The sequence below is a fragment of the Sorex fumeus genome, unplaced genomic scaffold (assembly GCF_029834395.1).
Source record: "Sorex fumeus unplaced genomic scaffold, SorFum_2.1 ptg000034l, whole genome shotgun sequence".
Taxonomy (NCBI): Eukaryota; Metazoa; Chordata; class Mammalia; order Eulipotyphla; family Soricidae; genus Sorex; species Sorex fumeus.
Window position 1 is genome coordinate 28,050,480 of NW_026606091.1, and position 16,484 is coordinate 28,066,963.

General features: G+C 50.2%; 1 protein-coding gene and 1 pseudogene across 1 annotated transcript in view; one reads left to right on the plus strand and one right to left on the minus strand.

Annotated features, from left to right (window-relative positions):
* Nucleotides 1-16,484, plus strand: part of LOC130026606 (polypeptide N-acetylgalactosaminyltransferase 12-like) — a 150,053-nt gene that overhangs the window by 118,709 nt on the left and 14,860 nt on the right. The gene's annotated exons all lie outside the window — the stretch shown is intronic.
* Nucleotides 11,245-11,325, minus strand: LOC130026671 (uncharacterized; annotated as a pseudogene).

Consider the following 16,484-nt stretch of genomic DNA (forward strand, 5'->3'; position numbering starts at 1 on the left):
ACTCAGGATGCAGGGCCCGAATGTAAGCATCAGTAATAGTATGATCAGAGGGCCTGCTATAGTAGATATCAGGGTGGTGAACCAGGGGTATTGATTAAACCATGACTCAAACCACCCTTCCTGAGCCTCTCTCTCCTTCTTACGCCATTCCAGGTCTTCTCTCAGCTTAGCCATGGAATCTCGACTACCCCCGTGTGGTCGGCGTAAAAGCAGCACTCTTCTCCCAGCACACGGGTTCGATTTTTAAGAGGATCTGCAGGATAACCCCATGCCATGGCCTGCTATACCACATAAGTCTCCAATTCAGGCGGTTGACCCATCGGGTCTCCGACCTTCCCTTATCAGTGAAGGAGATTTTGACCAGAAGCATTTGGGGGTGGTATTGTACAGAATATGAGCCATATCTCAGTGGCACAGCATAAGAAATATTAACTAGGTCGTGGTCAACCGACCATTTCCAATAGCCATCGTTAGAATCTACGCAAGACCAGCTGGCACAATAGTAAGATTCAGGTCCACCGCAGGTTCTCCTCCCTTGGCCTGTCCGGAACCCGGGGCAGGTGAAAAAGCCATTGCGTCTCATAGAGGCTCTGGCCCCGGACCTTTCAAAACCATCCTGAAAGGGGTAGGCGTCTTCCAGGGAAAAATATAAGTCAGGGAAGCACTGATTAAGGGGTGCTGCCAAACCAGGCAGGACCCAGTGTGGCTTGACCAGAATGGGGCATGGCTCAGAAAAGAGGGGCACTTGTGGTACTCCAAACCTCATAGTCCTCTCCACTCCTTATGACCCAGGTCTGCCTGAATGGTTGTTGTCGACTGCCATGAGTTTCGGTAGGGTCCTTCATTAATAATATAGCGAGGGTCCAGGCGACAAGCGTCATTGTGGTCATTTTGTTCCTGTGGAAAAAAGAGAAGGAAATTCGTCTCAGGGCTAAGTACCCTGGAGGTGAGTTTCATTATTTTTCCCAGCTGTGGGGGACAAATGATCGGGGGGCTCATGTATTGGCCTGACCAGGCGTTCCGGCACCCAAATGGGTTTTTCTGTATTAGTTGGATATACACAGACTGCGCCTCTGACTCTGGCAAGGATTGCTGCCGGTGGTTGCCAGGTTCCTGAGGACAGATCCTTCCATTTCACCATTGCTTTAAGGGGAGCCGGAGTAGCAAAGTGACGTTGGGCTGCACTGCGGCCTGAATCATCGAGGAGCAAAAAATTTAAAATGAATAAGGTTGCGGATAGGAGCGCTTGTGGCCCTTGACAGCCTTGGTAGATCTCACCCTCTTTTGTTTTAGAAATGTAAGTTTTGAGATGTCAGTGCGCTCGCTCTATGATAGCCTGTCCTTGGGGGTTATAGGGAATGCCTGTTGTATGTGTAATATCCCAGGTTTCACAAAAGGAATGAAAAGCGCGGCTTGTATAGGCCGGTCCATTGTCAGTTTTAATTTGCCTGGGATTTCCCATATATGAGAAAGCAGCAGTAAGGTGATCTATAACATGTTTCGTTTTTTCCCCGGCATGTAGTGAGGCAAAAATCATGCCCGAGTGTGTGTCTATCGAGACATGGAGATAATGCCGGTTACCCAATGAGTTAGTGTGGGTCACATCCATTTGCCAAATATCATTTGCTCTCAGTCCTCTAGGATTGACTCCCAGGAATGGGGAATGTATATAAGGAGCGCAAGCGGGACAGACAGTGGTTATGGAGAGAGCCTCAGCTTTGGAACAACCCGTATGAAAACGAAGAGACTGGGCATTAAGGTGGAATTTTTTATGTAGCTGCATGGCCTTATCACATTCTAGGGATGTCATTATAAAGCGGGTAGCTTTATCTGCTCGTTCATTGCCTTCTGCAAGGGGTCCCGGGAGGCCAGAGTGTCCTCTAATATGACCCACAAAGAGGGGGTCCTTTCTGGCCCAAATCAACAGTTGCAATGTTTGTAATTGAGATAAAATTTTCGAGCCCTCACCTATGTGGGGTGCTGTTTCTAATCGGGGGAAGATATTAGCAACATACACACTATCAGTGTAAATATTGAGGGGCTCATTATGGAATGTCTGCAAGGCCAATAATACAGCAGTTACTTCTGCAAATCGCGCCGAGGTCTCAGCAAGCTGTATGGCGTGAACATCCTGCCCATCAACCACTACGGCTCGACCGCTCTTAGAGCCATCAGTGAAGAGGGTCCGTGCACCCGGAAGGGGGGTGGTCTTTATGATTCGAGGGAAGATAATAGGGCAAATCCTGAAGCTTTGCAGGAGTTTATGTTTGGGATATGCCTGTGTAATTTGGCCTTTAAAGGAGCAGACAAAAAGGCACCAGGAATCATCATATTGCATCAGATTATTAATCATGTCTTTGGAATAGGGAACGACCAATATGTCCATATCCTTAGCAAAGAGTGCACACCCTATGGTTCTGGCCTTCCAGAGTAATTGAGAAACTAAGGTGGGATAGGGAATCACCGTTCGGGTGGGGGAAGCTGAGAGGTGGACCCAATATAATGGACCAATCTGCCAGAAAACTCCAGTTGGGGCAAACTCTGAAGCAAGCACTATAAATTGTAGTGGTAGATTGTAATCAATATGGTGTATTTGCATTTCTTCTAAGGCAAGCTCTGCTTTTCTAAGAGCCAATTGTGCCTCTGGGGTCAATTGACAAGGTGAGGAGGGTTCAGAATCCCCCTTCAATAGTTCAAAAAGAGGTTTGAGCTCTCCCGTGGGCAGGGAGAAGGATGGTCGGAGCCATTGGAGTTCTCCCAAAAACTGTTGCCATTGGTGTAGAGTCTTTAAATGGGAGGTGGCAAACTGTATTTTTTGACGCACTATTCCCACCTTGTTAATGGTGTATCCTAAATATCTGTATGGGTGGGAGAGCTGTACCTTGTCCGGGGAGATTACAAGGCCTGCTGATTCCAGGGCGACCCGGACATGATCATAGAGTTGAAGTAACAGGTCTTTGGTGGGGCAGGCGGCTAAGATGCCATCCATATAATGGATCAAAAGTGCGTTGGGGAAACGATCCCGGACTGGCGCTAAAACCGCTGCAACATATACCTGACACATAGTGGGACTATTAGTCATGCCCTGGGGAAGGACTACCCATTGGTAGCGCTGATAGGGTTCCTGAAAATTGGGGGAAGGTAGAGAGAAGGCAAATCTTTGACAATCTTTAGGAGCTAATGGAATATTGAAAAAACAATCTTTAAGATCTATCACTAACAATTGCCAGGACTTTGGTATAGTGGAGGGATGGGGGAGCCTTGGCTGCAGGGCCCCCATTGGATGCATGGTGGCATTGACTGCTCTGAGATCTTGCAATAATCCCCACCCGCCTGTCCTTTTCCTTATAACAAAGATTGGGGTATTCCAGGGAGATGTGGATGGGGTAATGTGCCCCTTTTCTAATTGCTCAGACACTAGGGCATGTGCGGCCTGTAATTTCTCTTTAGGTAGGGGCCACTGCTCCACCCAGACTGGATCATCTGATTTCCAGGTAATTGGGGTGGGAGGCCGCTTGACAGTGGCCCCGATTAAAAAGGGATAGTTTCTTCCAGCTCCTCAATGGGCATTAAAGTCACGGGATTTTCCTGCCCGGAGGATGGGCAGTCACTAGTGATATGGGCTATGGTCTTAAAGGAGACTGGCGATGTCTGCGAGCGACTGGGTGATGTAACCAGAACCGCGCCCATAGCTGAGAGTATATCTTGTCCCCAAAGATTGGTGGGGAGGTCTGGGACAATATAAGGCTGGAACTGGCCCTTATGGCCCTCGGCGTCCTCCCAGGTCAATACTTGGGAGCTACGGCTGGGTCGGACTTGGCCAAGTCCTTGCAAAACGGCTGTAGCCATTGTGGCAGGCCAGTTGGCAGGCCAATATTTACTGGATATCACTGAGACATCTGCCCCAGTATCTAATCACTTAATCACTTAACTTCCCGTTAGTCCTCGATTTGCTCGAGCGGGCGCCAGTAACGTCTCCATTTGTCCCTGTCGCGTGCTAGTGTAGCCCAATGGCATCTGTTCGCTCCGGGAACATGAAGGGCCTCAAACCAATCGTTCATGATCTTGACGAAGAAGTCTGACCATCTGGTAGGTGAGCGGCCACGCGGTCTCTTGACATCCCGTGGAATCCAATCAGTAACAGCTCTAGTCCAACGGTCGTCTTTAAATCTCATTACGTGACCGGCCCATCTGATTTTCGACACCTTGGCAAATGAGACAGCGTCCCTGATCCTTGATCCTCGATGAATGTCAGAACTCCGGATTGGTTCTCTCATTTGAGTGAAACGTGATATTCCAAGCATAGCTCTTTCTATTCTTCTTTGGGAGACCTGAATAGCGTTCTCATCTTGTTTGCGTAGGGCCCAGGTCTCTGAGGCATATGTTAATGCAGGAAGAACAATGTTTATGAGAAACAGCCTTGTTCCTGACGCCCCATTCGCTCTCAATGGAACGACCATCTCCGAATGCAACAGCTATGTGTACCTAGGTCGAGAGGTCAACATGACAAATGACCTGGCACCCGATCTGCGCAGGAGGAAGAAAGCGGCTTGGAACGCCTTCAAGAACGTCGAAGAAATAGTTAAGAGGACGAAGAACCTCCAGCTCCAGGCACATCTCTTTGATTCCAGTATCTAATAGCCCAGAGAATTCCTTTGAGTTGATTCTTAGCACATAGCGTGGTCGGGAAGCCATATGGGCAATCCAAAATATTTGGGCTGGATTATCTGAGCAGTCTCCGTTTGTCTGACCCTGGAACGAGAGCGTCGAGGTGGGGCCTTGCCACGTCGGTGGGAGGAGCAGGCGTGCAATCAGCTGTCCCTTTTCTATCGTCACAATGCCACGGGGGGAATCTGCCAAGACATGAATTTGTCCTATGTAGCTCTCTGTGATAGATCCTGGGTATATCTGCAATCCTTGCAGGAGAGCCTTTTCTGACCCTAGAATGAGGCCAGTGGTTCCGGGCGGTAGGGGGCCATAGACCCCCGTCTCCAAACTTTCAATTCCCATAGATGGTGTTAGTACCGCCCGGACAGAGGCATAAAGGTCTAGACCTGAGCTGGGAATTGAGGAACCCCTGAGAGAGGGAGGGAAGCTATCGGGAGCGGGCTGATACTTTGACCCGATGTCTGATCGGCCTCCTGCCTGAAGGCTTGCAGGGTCCGAGGCAGGCCCCTCCCGCCGTTTCCCTGCAGCAGTGGATTGCCTAAGTTATCCGGTCTGGAGCGACACTCGGCTGCCCAGTGATTGCCTCTCTTGCATCTGGGACATAGCCCGGGTGATCCCCCCTTCTTCCTCAAGGGGTTGTTGGGACATTCCTTTTTGAAATGGCCTGGCTGTCCGCATTGATAGCAGCCTTGCTTGGGTTTTTGTGGGGAATCCCTGAAAGCCCGGAAACCTGGGAAGTTGCCCAGCTTTGAGCAGGACAAAGGGGGAATGAAAAATCAAGCATTCTTTTACTTGGTCAGTAGGCAACAGTTAAAGAAACTTTGGTACATCTACACAATGGAATACTAAGCAGCTGTTAGAAAGGATGAATTCATGAAATGTACATACAAGTGGTACTACATGGAAAGTACCATGCTAAGTGAAATGAGTCGGAAAGAGAGGGACAGACATAGAAAGACTGCATTCATCTGTAGAATATAAAGTAACAAAATAGGAGACTAACAACCAAGAATAGTCGCGATAAGTACCAGGAGGTTTGCTCCATGGCTTGGAGGCCAGCCACACATGCTGGGGGAAAAGGCAGCTCAGATAGGGAAGGGAGCACCAAGTAAAGGGTGTTGGGAGGGTCCTGCCTGGATGGGAGAAGCATGCTGAAAGTAGACTATAGACCAAACATGAATGCCACTCAATGCCTCTCTTGCAAACCACAGCACCCAAAAGGAGAGAGAGAACAAAAGGGAATGCCCTGCCACAGAGCCAGAGTGGGATGGAGGGAATGGGGGTGGGAGGGATACTGGGATCCGTGGTGGTGGAAAATGGACACTGGTGGAGGGATGGGTCTCGATCACTGTATAACTGAAATCCAAACACAAAAATTTGTAAGTCTATAACTGTACCTTATGGTGTTTCACTAATAAAAATTTTAAAAAAAGGCTGGCCTGGGTGCAGAGGTGGGTGGGCGGTGATGGGAGGGAAACTGAAAACATTGGAGGTGGGAAATGTACACTGGTGGAGGGATGGGTGAACAACGATGACTGAATCCTAATCATGAACAGGTTTGTAAGGGTCTATCTCACATCGATTCAATGAAAATAGAATTTAATAGGAGAATGGCTTATATTTGGATTTATAGAATTAGATGTGTAGAACATTTTCTGAGGTGAAATCCAGAGCTCAGCTGAGGCACTGGGATCTTTATAGAATTGTGGAAATGTGATGCTGGACTTGAGTTTGGAGACAGTGCATGATGAGTAGATCAGTGGTTCAAATGTGTCCTGCTTTGAGCACCATTCAACATGTCATTACTTAATCTCTTTTTTAAAAATGATTATTTCATTTACTTTAAGAGGAAACTCTGTATGGGCATTTATGAATGGCAAACAAATTTCATTTGCATTAGATATGGAAGTGGGAAAATGCTGCAGGGGACCTTCAGAGGCCTCTCGGGGTACAGAGATGGGGGTGGGGGACAGGCCCAAGGGACCTTCCCGAGTGGCAGTTTGTGATTGACAGGTACAGGCAGTTACTGGCCTTTAGAAGTTAAGGTGAGTGGTCAGCTCTTTCAGCCCACATGCTCTTTTGAACACGTCCTCCCTTCACATCTTACTGAGTAGTTTTTTTTTCAAGAAAACTATCTTGCAGGATTGGAGGGGTGGTCCAGAGGGAAGGGCATTTGCCTTGTGGACCATCCAATTCAGATGTGACCCCGGGCACCGCATTTGATCCCCGAAACCCCACCAGGAGTCGTCCCTGAGTACAGAGCCAGGAGTGAGGCCTGAGCAACACTGGGTATGTCCCTCCAAAAATGTCCAAGTATAGCAAAAAGAGAGCGGGGGAGAGTTAGAGGGGTGGTTCTGATTGCAGTGGGACTCACTGGAGCATTTGGGAATTTCACACGCACCATTGTAAACTGGTATTCCTTTCAGGATGCAGTGTAGAAAAATCAACGGAAAGTTAAAATTTTTATTTTGAAAAAGATAAAAGAGGCCGGGAGATAGTAGAGCAGGAAGGGCACTTGGGTTATCTGACTTCAATCTCTGGCGTCCCATAGAGTCCCTTGAGCATGGCTGGGACTAATCCCTGCTGTGGTTCCAAAACCAAAAAGGAAACAAGGAAATGTAATATATTAAAAGCTAGAACAGGTGGTGAGGTGTCTGATTTGCATACTTCTATCCTGGGCTGATGATTCCTGGCACCTCCTATGGATCCTTGAGCACCATTAGGGGTGATCCCTGAGCACAGGACAGGTGACAGGGTCCCCAGTCAAGGGAGGTCTCATCTCTTAGGCCCCTGGAGCAAGACCATGGGGGCCTGTGCAGGGGACAGATTGCCCAGGCGCTGCCAGCCTTGGGCCTGGGAGTCGGTGCTTGACCTCCACATCCCTGGACCCAGAGCAGGATACCCTGGCTGCCTGTCCTCACTCCCAGCCTTGCGCCCACAGGTGGGACTGCAGGACAAACAGGTGAGTGTCTGCAGCAGCAAAAGGAGTAGGTTCTTGGCCTCCCGCAGTAGGACGTGGCCTCTGACCAGTGTCGGTCTCTGAGAATGAGCAGGAGGAGGAGCAGGTGCTACTGCAGAGCCACCTCCGGATCGGCTGCAAGGGGAGTGAATCAGGACAAGGTGGATATGGAGAAATGACAGAAGGTGCCGGGGGAGACCCACTGTGAGGGTAGGAGCCCGCCTGGGGTGGTGGGAGGAAGGACAGGCCAGGACGCCACCCACTATAATGTATCAAAATCTAGAAGAGGCTAGAGGGATTTTGGGGGTGTGGATTGGCCCTCACTGCACAGAGAGGGTACTAGTAGCGGGGAGGCTGCTGGGTCGAGGTAGGGGGAGGCCCCATCTCTTAGGCCTTTGGAGAAAGACCCCCAGGGGAATGTGCAGGGGACAGGTTACCCCATGTGCTGTTTTCCTTGGGCCTGTGTGTGAGTGTCTGGGCCCTGAATGTTGTGGTGGGATCTGGACAGCTTTCGGCCCTGTCTCATGACAGAGATGTGCATGCAAGACTAGAAGGTGCAGTGCCTGCAGCCTGGAATGCTCCTAATGGTATCAAAAGCAGCACACAGCTGCAACCCCATACCTGGATATCCCACTCACCTGGGCTCCAAGGTCGAGCAGGTTCTGAGGCACCAGCCGCTCATGGACCAGCTGCAGAAGGTGCTAACCAAGCAGCAGGCCCTGCTGGAGGCCACCTTCAGGGAGCTGAGGGAAACCAAGGTGAGGGGGTGGGCAGGGGCTCAGGGACAGGGGGCGCATCCGGCCCTAGACCTGCATACTCACCTGGTGCCTTCATCTTTAGGGAATCCTCAGTCCTGAAATCAGGAGCAACTGAGCCCCAGGCCTTGCTGGAATTCCAAGGGTACCCTGAAGAGGGTGAGAGTGTGGTGGGTCTCCAGGAGGGAGAAGTGCCTGATGGGGATCTGGAGGTGGGGCTATATGGGAGGTGGAGCCAGGCGGGACCCCTGAGATGCCTCCACCTTCCTTGCTCGGCTGAGACCCTGGAGTGCGCCATAGTCAATCCAGTGTCGAAGAACACGGAGTTGGAGGTGAACATAGTGGAGTTTGTGAGACCATGACCTCTATGGAACTCGAGATGATGTTCATGAAAGACAGGCTGGTGGCATGTGAGAAGACTAAGGATCTGGATGACTAAGGTCTGAGACTAAGGTCTGGTGTCCAGACCTGGGGAGCGGGATGATGGATTGTGTGAAGAACCCAGAGGGACCCTCCTGTTCCTGTCTGTGAGGAACAGGAGGCTGCAGACCTCAGATCCGGATCCTGTAATGACCTGCCCCCAAATAACCAGAATCCAGCTCGTCCGCTTCAGTTCAGCTGGCAAGCTTGTTCACCATTAATCCACTTTTTCTACCCTGATGATGTACCCTGTGTTCTTCAATTCCAACTAATCTAGCCCTGATCCAGTTCTTCCCACCCTCCTCCTTCCTCCCTCCTTCGCGCTCTTCCACTTTCCCTCAGCACTAGATCCTAGGGATCAAGGGGACAGAAAGGTCCCCCAACACTAGACCGCAGGGATCAGTGGGACAAAAATGTCTCCTACCTCTAGGCACCAGGCATGTTGGGAGCAGAAATTTAAACTGGGCCACACTCCAACCTCAGTCATGATAGCTCCAAAATCCAAACAAGGGCTTGAGGTGAGAGCTCTCCCTCCCCAGTACACAGTCCCGTTTCTCCATATGGCAGCCCTGAAGCTAATGGGGGCTGGAAACATCAGAGCAACCAGTTCTAGACACTCTTTGGGGGCTGGTTGGGCACTGATGATTTGAGGAGAAGAGAGAGGAAGGAGGCATGCTGGGTCACTCTCTGACAGTCACTGTCCTATTTCCAAGCTTGTTTCAATGAATGGATCCATCCCAGGCCGTGTGGGTATGTGTCTTGGGCGAGGTGTGTCCTGCCAGCAGTTGGCAGTTGCTTCTAGATTGTGGGTGGCCCTTTCCATGGGATTCACCATGTCTAGAGCCTGTCATCTGCATGCCCCTGAGTACGATGTTAATGACCCCAGGAGAGTACCTCTAAGATTTGGAGTGGTAACATTCAAAATATGGTGGTGGGAAGGTACGATTCTGGTGGAATTGGTGTTTGAATATTAAATGTAATAAATTATTGTAAACAACTTTATAAAAACAAAATAAAAATTTTGAAAAAAATCAGCAAAACATCAAGCATGAAAAGAGAACAGAAAAATCAAAGATACACCAATCTAATGCTTTTTTTAAAAAAAAATAAAAGGCAATGGCGTCTAAGCTACAAAGATAGCTCACAGAATGGGAAAAATTATTTACCCAATACCTAGCTGAGAAAAGGCTAATATCCAAGTTATATAGCACATTGGTAGAACTTTACAAAAAAAATATCTCCCAACCCCATCAAACAAATGCAGAGAGGAATAATGAACAGAAACTTCCTCCAAGAAGAAATTCAAGGGCTTGAGCGATAGTACAGTGGTAGGTTGTTGCTTTGCACGTGGCTGATCTGGGTTTGATCCCCGCCATCCTATGGGCTACACCCACCTTGGAACCCCAAGTGTTCTGTGAGAACCAGAAGGCAGTGTCCTTCCTAAAGACACACTATGCACACCCCATCCTCCCTCTCACCTAGAGGTGGAAATCACACCCAGATCCAAGACAGACCTGAGCCAACAACCCGTCAAAGACAAATTGTGTTGGCAGAAGATCAGACAGACTGTGATGCCCGTGAGGTAAGGAGGCTGCAGACACCCATCCCAGGGCACGAAGTGACCTGCCTGAAAGTGATGTGTTCCCCCCAAGAGTCAGAAATGGTTCAACAGAATTCTTACTCACCTGTAATTCCGTCTTTTACCTACCCTGTCAAAATCATATTCATTTACCCCAACCTTGTCTTTCTTCCCTCTTCCTTCCCGCCCTTCTCCTCTCCCCCTCCTCCTTCCTGCCCCCTCCCTTCTCCCCTCCTCTGCCCCTTCCCATTGAGGAATGGGGCTATGGGACTATGAGGCTCTGCGGCTACACAAAGCAATTGCAGACGTGCCCCCATGGCAGGGATGCTGCGCACTAGGAGTGGCGAGATGACCCAAACAGAACAACATTGAGACTCGTACTCTGCAAGTAAAGAAGTTACACAGTCTCCAAGGAAGCTCAGGTAGAGAAGAGGGCACCAAATCAAGGGTGCTGGGAGGATCCTCCCAGGGTGGGAGATGCATGCTGAAAGTAGACTATAGACCAAACATGACTACCACTCAGTGCCTCTATTGCAAACCACAGCACCCAAATGGGGAGAGAGAGAACAAGGGGGAATGCACTGCCAAAGAGGCAGGGTGGGAAAGGGGGTTGGGGGGGTAGGAGGGATGCTGGGACCCGTGGTTGTGCAGGATGGGTGCTGGTACAGGAATGGGTACTTGATCATTGTGTGACTGAAACCCAAGCACAAAAATTTATAAGTCTGCAATTGTACCTCATGGAGGTTCACTAATAAAAAATAATAAAAAGAAAATTCTTGGATTAAAAAAAAAGGTACACAGCCTCCAGCACATCCATATGTGCAGGAGCAAACTCAAACCATAAAATAATAACCCAATTAAAAAATAAATCCAAATAAATAAATTTCAATTTTTAATATGAACAGATACTACACTTGATCTTAGCCAAAATGCCGAGAAGCTCCGGGGGATGGAGTGATAGCACAGTGGTAGGGCGGTCGCCTTACAAGCGGCCAACATGACCGACCCAAGTTCGATTCCTCCACCCCTCTGGGAGAGCCCGGCAAGCTACCGAGAGTGACTTGCCCGCAAGGCAGAGCCTGGCAAGCTCCCCGTGACGTATTCGATATGCCAGACACAGTAACAACAAAGTCTCCAATGGAGAGGTTACTGGGCCCGCTTGAGCAAATCAACGATCAACGGGAGTGCCTTTACCTTTTACCTTTACCTTTTAATATGAAAATTAAGAGATCGTGGGGTCTCACCATGTTTCGTGCTTGTCCCTATCCTTCCCGGAGCGCATCCGCCCCTACCCAGTCTTTCCAGAGGGATTCAGGGCTTCATTCTTATGGTCTTTATCCGGATGCCACTCAGGTTGGAAACTGCTCCTGAATTGTTCGGTGGTTCTGAGCAAGAGATTTAGTCCACTGCTTCTTGCAAGTCAGAGGATGGGGTCCCATCTAATAAGCAGAAAGGCTAGGGGATTAATCTAGAGATGCAAAAGTTAGATGTGGGTTTTCACATCATATTCCCAGGGACTGTGCCATCTAGGAAATTGCTAGCCACTGGGACCCTTTGTTAGTCATCAGTGTCACTCCTGAATGGGGACCTGGAGGTAGATAGTTTGTTTACCTCTGTGGCACAGCGAGAGATCAGAGCCCCCTGCCTCAGAGACAGGTATGCCCAGACCTCTGCCAATGGCCCTACCCTGGGTCAGGGCACCTAGAGCCTGGTGCCCTTTCTCAGGCACTAAGAGGATCAAACTCTATGCCTCTGGAGCCCTACTGCTGATTTTTTAGGTTATTTGTTTTTCTTTTTTTCACTTCTAAATGCTCATTCTTCTGTCCCACTGTCACCTGTCAGCAGTCCGGCCATACTGCATGTAAGAAAGCATCAGGCCCTGACTCCTCTTTGCTCCTGCACACCTGGACCTGTTGGGACAGCCTTGGCTGAGTGACACTCTACTGGTGACAAGAAGTGTGTCCAGATTCATGTATCAGACCAGATGGCAAAGCCTCAGAAGGCAGAGCCATCCTGTTCCAGTAATTTCCAGGAATTTGGTCAGCCATGCTCCTTCCTGCTTGTCACATTCCTACTTGGATGGGAACCAGGGATCGGGGAGGCACCAGGGATCAGCCTGGTAGGGCTGTTCAGGGCAGGCACAGGCAGGTCCCGGTTTACCCCTCGGTGCCCAGTTCATAGCCCTTCCCCTCTAACTGCACCATGGGCCTGGGGCCGCCCGTTCACTCTCATGGATCTTCACACCTCACAAATATCCTGCACACCCTCTCGAAGCTTCTACTGGGGCTCTGGGCTTAGTTCTCTGTGTCCTGCCTCTGGGCCCCTGGGCTCTGGAAACACCAAGTCCAGGTTTTCCTAGAGGTTTGGGGAGCTGGGAGACTGTGGGGATCAGCGGCTTGAGCCCTCTCACCCCTTGCCGGTGGTGAGAGCTGTTCTCCCATTGAATGACTGTCTTTGGAATTTTTCCTTTTAGGATCATACAGAGTCTCACCAAGACAGATGGCACCCAAAAATTTGCTGGAAGCATCCTAGTGTATTCCATGTGTGCAGGCTCTACCCAGCTATCCCCCAAAGGGGCAGTAGCAGGTCACAGCCTAATTATGTAGGTTGTTTACAGGGTACCTCGATTCTGCCGTAACAACTTTCATCTAACATACAGTGGTGCCTAGTGCTCTCAGGTGCTCCCACAGTGGTGATTCCCGTTTCTACGCTCAGTGTTCGAGCGTTCCTGGAGCCCCTTCCATCCCTGCTCGGGTAACCTGCTCTCCCTTAGTCTCTTGCTCGGTGAGAGATTTGGGAACCCCATACGGGTCAGACAGAAGGACAGAGACATATAAATAAAGTTAAGGAAATAGGAATAGCTTACTGGGGCACTCCCGGGCGGACTCTCTGAACCTCAGGTGAGGCAATGCTACACCCGCGCCCTGGGTTAAACTCAGGGGGCTTTTAAGTTGTCTTGGTCTTTTCCTAGTCATCTCTTCGTGGGTCAATGGTAAGGAACCTGGAATGAAGCCTGGTGGCTTCCTGTCACCAAGTGGGCATTAACTCTTGTCTTCCTCACCTGGAACAAGGTGATCTCTGACTCCAGGAATGTTGCTGTCCACTCAGCCGGTTGCCATTTGGTTCTGGTCACCATTTTGTCAGAGCAAACCTCACAATTGATTCTTGTCAAATTTGGTGATTCCTGACCCATCCATCTTGTCCACGTCCTAGAGTGGGTCTCTCAGAGGTCCTGCCTAGTTTTTCGCTTCTGCCTCTTGTGGCCTCCTTGGTTCCCTCCCCTTAGGCTTGGCAGACAGAATCATTTGCGAGCCCCCCTTAGCTCACCCCGCTGCGGCTGATCCTGACAAACTAGCACCTGCAGGTTAATCTCCTGGCGATGCTTAGGGATGAGTGACTCTCTGGGATTGTTTCTCATTTCTGGCCTGACTCTGAGAGATGTCCATTCTACTGTGAGGCCCTCAGGAGTGGCCAAACCTGACCACGGCTGGGCCTGACCAGCCTCCAGCTCCCTGGCCCTTCTGGAGTTCATTCTTTCAACTGGCTCAAAGCCCCCTCCCCTCCTGACTGGTTTGAGTAGAGCAGCGTTCTGTCCTCATTGAAGAAAACACCTTTTCCTCCCTGCTGGGCACTGAGCAGGCCCAGGGCCCATTGATTGAAGAGACAACTGCAGCCAGGGAGTCAGTTTGGTTCTGGACCCTTACTGCCCATGGCATTCTGGACCTGTAAGGTGTTTTTCTACCTGGGTGGCCAGTTGAGTCAGAGACCCATTTCCTGTTCCCAATCACCACAGCCCCCATCTGGCCTCTGGGGCACACAGAGCAGTGAGGAGACCAGAATCAGCCCTGGGGATGGGGTGATGTTTTTTCACCTCTCGGCTGCTCAGGCAAAGGAGCAGAGCACAGTTAGCAGGCACATCCTCCCCCTGCCCCCCCCCCCCCCCCCCGTCATGATCCTACCATCCAGGGTATATTCTCAATGACTCCATGCTCATCAAGGGTGAACTGTCAATCAAGATGAAACTAGCACCCTGGTCTGCACTTGCTGGTGACCTTTGTCAGGATTCCTGCCCCGCACCCCACCTCCCCACCCAGACTCTGTCTCCTTCCCCTGTCTGGTCTCTACAGGTACCTGCAGAGTTTGCATCTGCTTTGGCAGCCTCAGGGAATCCATGGTGTTAGCTCAGTGCACCAGAGAGTCGACCCTGGGGGCTCAGCACTACTCCCCATTTCTATTACTGTTAGTATTTGTGACCAAGGAGACCAGGGCTAGTCTAGGTGCTGGCAGCAGTGCCGTTGGGGCAGACCCTCAGTGCCCAAGCGTTCCTTGCCCTGCTCACACCCAGCATGCCTCCAGCTCTCCCTGCCAGAAGACCCACGGTTCTACACTTGGACACCTTTAGAAGTTGCTGATGCAAATGTTTCTGTTTCCTCACCTCTTTAAGTTAAACGTTTATAGCATTGGTGAAATTTGCTTCTCGTCAATGTTGCCTGTCATCTTGCATAAGCTCAGTAAGAGAATTACAGATTCCTTTAATCTGCCACTTCAAATTTAGTTCAATGTAAAGTCAGGCATGAAAGGTCAGATCTGTTGGCTTTTCCTGGCCCATGTCATCTGCTCCTACTCCCCAGACTCCAAACCTGGGGCCAGTTTTATTTTGTCTATCCCAGACCCAAGGGTTCCTTGACAATTCTTTTGTCCAGAGACTGTCCCATGCTGTACTCTGGACCATATCATATGTGGGACCTTAGGCCTTCCCTTGTCCAAATCAGGGTCACCTGGCACCTGTCCGAGGTCCATCCAAGGACCTCCACGTGAAGCACATTTGAGAATGTTTGAATCAAGGACAATCACTGGGAAACTGAAGCTTTAGTAAGATGAATGTCCAGGATGAGATCAAGACCCACCTGTGACTGCATCAAGCATCAAGCAGTGTCCGTGTCGGGGTCTCTTTGCCAGGAGCCCAAGAGAATACCAAGGTCATCAAGGAGAGAAAAACTAACATTTCACTGGTAGTCTGGTCTGGGAAATGATGCCCTTCTGTCTACATAGTTTCACAGTAGAAAATTCCCAACATCCTCACTGAACCACATGCCAAATACCAAAGGAAACATATGGGCTTTACCTGGAACTTGGGAGTCAACATCCTAGACCAATCAATGCCCTCAACCCCACATAAAGATTCCAGAGTCATTTTGGCGGGGACCCCACATTGTAGATGCAAGAGAGAAATAGTCACAGGCTAGGAAACAGCAGAGACCCGAGGAGGCCCGCATGGGATCCTCACACTCCGCACTGCGCTGACAGGCAGCTCCTGGGACATGGCCAGGGCAAGGCTGACTGCTCAGTGGGATACCAAGCAGGTCCCCTCTTCTGCCAACACTCTCTGGGACCCCTGTGTCTTCCTGAGTGTGGTGAGTCTAGGGCATGACACCTGCCGCTGTGAGAGCCATGGGATTCAGGGACCTTGCAAAAGGGTCTGTTCCTGGGGCAGGGGAGGGAGCACGTGGAGGGCTTCTTCCTTCTAGTCCTCACCCAACACTAGCCAACAGTTGGAAATTTGGTGCCTGAGCCCCCAGGGTCACAAGTTACTTCCCCAGGGGCTAGGAAATACATGTCATCTTGTACTTCCTGAAAGTCACGGGGCAGGTGGAAGACTTCTCTTAGGGTATAAAGGTGGCCGTGTAAGGGGAGTGCTGGACATGTGCCAGCTCTGACCTCCGGCAGCTTAGAAAATGTAGCGGCCCTTGAGCACAGTTCCTGACCTCCCAAAGAACACCAGACCCCCACTCTGTTCTTCCAAAACTGTGGTGAGCCACCCAGGAGACACACATATAATACTATGAGTATTTTACCTGTCATGTCATGGCAAGGTTACCCAGGCCTGGCCATTGTGAAGATGAGAAACCAGGCCAGCTTAGTGTTCCCAGGTGGCCTCGGACCTTCATCTTCTGTAGGAGTGTCCTGGCAGGCAGGTGTCCCCCAAACTGAAACCTCCTATACTGGGAAGTTGCCCAGCTTTGAGCAGGACAAAGGGGGAATGAAAAATCAAGCATTCTTTTACTTGGTCAGTAGGCAACATCTCACCCCCTTTTTCCAATTA